Here is a 4730-nt window from a genome sequence, read left to right as displayed (position 1 = left end):
AGCCTCGTTCACGGAGCCAGTGCCAGCCTTTCTTGCTCGGTGCCGTTTTCGTCGCCAGCCCCATTTTCCGGGGAAGAAAGCAGGCAGGTTCAGGGGTTCTTGGAGTCGGCAGCGGGGAAGCCGACTTGGAAGCCCACACTCTGGCCGGGCGCGATGGCTCGTTGTTAGGCCGAGGCGAGAGGATGGCCTGAGCTCGGGGGTTCGAGACCAGCCTGGGCAACTTGGGGAGGTGGAGGGATGGCCTGCGCCCAGCAGCTCGAGGCCGCGGTGGCCGCGGGCATGCCCCCGCACTCCAGCTTGGGCGACAGAGTGAGATTCTAACAGAAAAAAAAAAAAAAAAGGAAAAGAAAAAAGTCCCACACGGCAACCTGGAACCGAGGGGCGGGGCAGGGCGAAGGGACCTCTCGGAACTCGCTGGCCTGTCTCCTCACCTCAAGGCCTCCCTACTTGTCGCCAGTGTTCATGCTCCAGAGCGAATGACCTGAGCAAAAGGCGGGGGCGGGAAAGTGGAAGGCCTGTTTGTGGTCTAGAGCTTCGGTGTCCGATAGAGCTGTCTGCGGGGATAGAGGCGATTTCAGAGAAGGCCTCTCTAGGGTCTCAGTCGAGGTGGGACCTAAATGTTAAGGAGTCAGACTCGGTCGGGTGCAGTGGCTCACGCCTTTAATCCCAGCACTTTGGGAGGCCGAAGTGAGAGGATTGCCTGAGCCCACGGGTTCGAGACCAGCCTAAGCAATTTGGAGAGCCCTCATCTCTATAACAAATAAAAAAATTAGCCGGGCCAATCTCGGTGGATCAACCTGTAATCCCAGCACTTTAGGAGGCTGAGGTGAGTGGATTGACCTCATCTCTACAATAAATCAAAAATTAGCCGGGCGTGGTAGTGCACGCCTGTAGTTCCAGTTACTTGGAAGGCTGAAGCGGAAGGATCGCCAGAGCCCAGCAGGTCGAGGCTGTGGTGGCCAGGAGCGTGCCACTGCACTCCAGCCTGGGTGACAGAGTGAGACTCCAGCTCAAAAAAAAAAAAAAAAAAAGGAGTCAATCTTGTGAAGAACTGAGGAAAAAGCCTTCCACGCAGAGAGAACAGCCAGTGCAAAGGCTCTGAGCATGGCATGTTGGGGAACAGAAGGCCAGCGAGGCTGGGGCACAGTAGGGCGGGAGAAATGGGGGCCAAGAGGGATCAGTCACTGCAAGGTGGGCAGGGCTGGATCACAGAGGGTCTCCCAGAACCTGGCAGGTTCTCTTTGTCTGTGGAGAACTGAAACTGAGGCTGACCCAACCCAGTGGACTCCACATTCCCAGAGAGATCCAGAGAGCTCCCTTCAGTCCGGATACCTTGCACCGACCGGGGCGGGGAAAGACAGCAGCATCCAACCCACTGAGGTTCATCCTCTGCTGAGCTCTCTTGCATCAGGCGACAAAGGGAAGGGGGAGTCTGGCCACTTCCCTGTCTCCTTTGTGACATCCACTTCCAAACTGGTTTATTTTAAAATATTATTTGTTCTCAGAACCTCTGTGACTCCCTCCTCTTCCTCCATAACAAGAGGTACATTTCTTGGAATAAAGAAAAAGCATGTTGAGCAGTTCTGAAGCGCCAGGCCCTGGACTAGGGTCTGGGCACGCCGTGGTGAGCAAACAGGTCAGGCCCCACCCGCATGGCTCACAGTCAGCCTAGAGGGGAAGTGACAGAAGTCTAATCCTGTGGGTGAATGTGTACATCTAGACTGTGAAAGAAGCTAAGAAGGGAACATTTGTATGCACCATGAGAGAGTTTAATGCAGACTTGGCCTAGTCTGGGCCTCTGGGGAGGCAGAGGGAAAGAAATAGCCACAATAGTAAGAGGAAGCCTGTAATTCACATGATCCTCACAACAGCCCTAGGAGATGGGTTCTATTACTATACCCATATTACAGATGAGGAAAAGGTTAAGACTCAAGACCATACTGGTTAGTGGCGGAGCCAGGATGTGGACCCAGAGAGCCTGGGTCCAGAGTCCATGCACTGATCCACTCTGATAAACAGATGTGGCTCTCTGGAGTCAGATGCCAGAACAGAGAAGAGTCATTTTTCTGCTTTACTACCTCCAGAGTAGACTTGACAGCGCAATGTCTTTCTCCGTCCCCAGGCACCCAGAAACTACCCGAGTCCCTCATGCATTGTCACCACCAGAGACCTTACTGCTGTGGGTTGCCTGGGTAGAGGGGAAAGGTATTGTGCTGAGTCAGCACACAGCCTGACTTAGGGGGAAGATCAAGGATCAAGGAAGGCTTCCTGGACAAGGTTACACCAGAAATGAATCCCAAAGGACAAGAAGTCGTTTTCCAGGCCAAGGACATGGAGGCTGCTTCAGGAGAAAGCATTTGCAAAGGCCTGGAGGTGAGAAAGAGAGAGCACTGACTGACTGAGCTCTGCAAGGGACTCAGGACCAAGATGGTGAAGCATGTGGGAGCTCAACTTAAGCATTGCCTGATGTCCCAGAGACTGAGAGATGCTACAGGTGAGTTAAGCAAATGCCCAAGTGCCCACCTGTTTCTACAGTTTTTGCCCCTCCCGTAAGATTAAATAAGCCGGGCTCGGTGGCTCAGCCTGTAATCCCGCGCCTTTGGGAGGCTGAGGTGAGTGGATTGCCTGACCCGCCTGGGCAACTTGGCGAGACCTCATCTCTACAATAAATCAAAAAATCAGCCGGGCGTGATAGCGTAATTCCGGCTACTCGGAAGGCTGAGGCGGAAGGATCGCCGGAGCCCAGCTAGTCGAGGCTGCGGTGGCCGGGAGCGGCCACTGCACTCCAGTCTGGGCGACAGAGTGAGACTCCAACTCAAACAAAAAAAACAAAAAAAAACAAGATTAAATAAGAGCAGGTAAACTAAGAGCAATGCCGCAGGTAGAGGCCTGCGAGAAGAATCTAGCATCTTGACCTTCAACTAGATGCAATAAAAAGCAAGGGCTGCCGGAAGTTGGATAAATAAATGAAAGCAGAGAGCTAGGAAAGATGGACACCAGCATCTATGGAGACCTGGGCTTGGTTGAGACAGCCTGGGAGGCAAGGTCGGGAGGGGTCTAGGATAAAATGCAGTAACTCAGCCTGGTATCATGGCTCACGCCTGTAATCCCAGCATTTTGGGAGGCAGAGGACAGAGGATTGCCTGAGCCCACAGGTTTGAGAACAACCTAGATAACATGGCAAGATCTTGTCTCTACAATAAGTCAAAAAATTAGCCAGGCGTGGTGGCACACACCTGTGGTTCCAGCTACATAGAAGACTAGAACAGAAGGATTGCCTGAGCCCAGCAGGTCGAGGCTGCGGTGGCCATGAACCTGAAACTGCACTCCAGCCTGGGTGACAGAGTGGGACTCCGACTCAAAAAAAAAAAAAATTCAGGCCAGGTGCAGTTGGGAGGCCAAGGCAAGAGGATTGTCTGAGCCTGCAGGTTCAGGACCAGCCTGAGCAACATGGTGAGACCTCATCTCTACAATAAATCCAAAAATTAGTTGGGCATGGTAGCACGCGCCTGTGGTTCTGGCTACTTGGAAGGCTGAGGTAGAAGGCTGAGGCGGAAGGATTGCCTGAGTCCAGCAGGTTGGGAGTCTGTCACTGCACTCCAGTCTGGGTGACAGAGTGAGATTCCAACTCAAAAAAAATAATAATTATTATTAAGATCTAATATTCAATAAAAGACATTTCCCCCATTTAGAAAATTGACATAGTTGTAGATTCACATATAGTTGTAAGATATAATTCAGAGATCTTTGGACACTTTGTCTGGTTTCTCCCCGTGGTAATTAATCGTGTAAAAACTATAATGCAGCCGGGCTCAGTGGCTCAGCCTGTAATCCCGTGCCTTTGGGAGGCTGAGGTGAGTGGAGTGAGACTCCAACGCAAAAAAAACAAAAACAAAAAAAAGACTATAATACAATAGCATAATCACTATTTTTTTACATTATTTTGCTGGCACTAAGTTATAGTTTAGTGGCATTAAGTGTTGTATAACCATCACCACTGTCCCTTTCTAAATCATTTTTGTTATGTCCCCAAAAAGCTCTGTACTCATTAATTAACAATTTCCCATTGCCTTCTCTCCCCATCCCTTAGAGAGTATCATTCTGCCTTCTCTCTATATAAATTAGCCTACTCCGGGTTCCTCATGTTAGTGGAATCATACGACATTTGTCCTTTTACATCTGGCTTGACTCACTTAACATAATGTCTTCAAGGTTCAACCGTGCTGTAGCATGTATGAGAATATCATCCCTTTTTTTTTTTTTTTGGAGTCTCACTCGGTCGCCCAGACTGGAGTGCAGTGGCCGCTCCCGGCCACCGCAGCCTCGACCTGCTGGGCTCCGGCTATCCTTCCGCCTCAGCCTTCCGAGTAGCCGGAACTACAGGCGTGCGCTACCACGCCCGGCTGATTTTTTGATTTATTGTAGAGAGGAGGTCTCGCCAAGTTGCCCGGGGAGTCTCGAACCCGCGAGCTCAGGCGATCCACTCACCTCAGCCTCCCAAGGCGCGGGATGACAGGCTGAGCCACCGAGCCCAGCTGAGAATATCATCCCTTTTTAAGGCTGAATAATATTCCATTGTATGCACATAGCACATTTTGTTTATCCAGTCATCCATTGAAGGAAGCTTGGATAGTTTTTGCCTTTTAGCTACTGCGAATACTGTTGCTATGAACATGGGTGTACAAATGTTTATTTCAATCCCTGCTTTCAATACAACCAGGATATTGACA

This window comes from Carlito syrichta, unplaced genomic scaffold (genome assembly GCF_000164805.1).
Source record: "Carlito syrichta isolate Samal-C Ts95f unplaced genomic scaffold, Tarsius_syrichta-2.0.1 Scaffold115728, whole genome shotgun sequence".
Classification (NCBI taxonomy): Eukaryota; Metazoa; Chordata; class Mammalia; order Primates; family Tarsiidae; genus Carlito; species Carlito syrichta.
The sequence above is the reverse complement of the archived record's forward strand: the minus strand, read 5'-3'. Positions refer to the sequence as shown.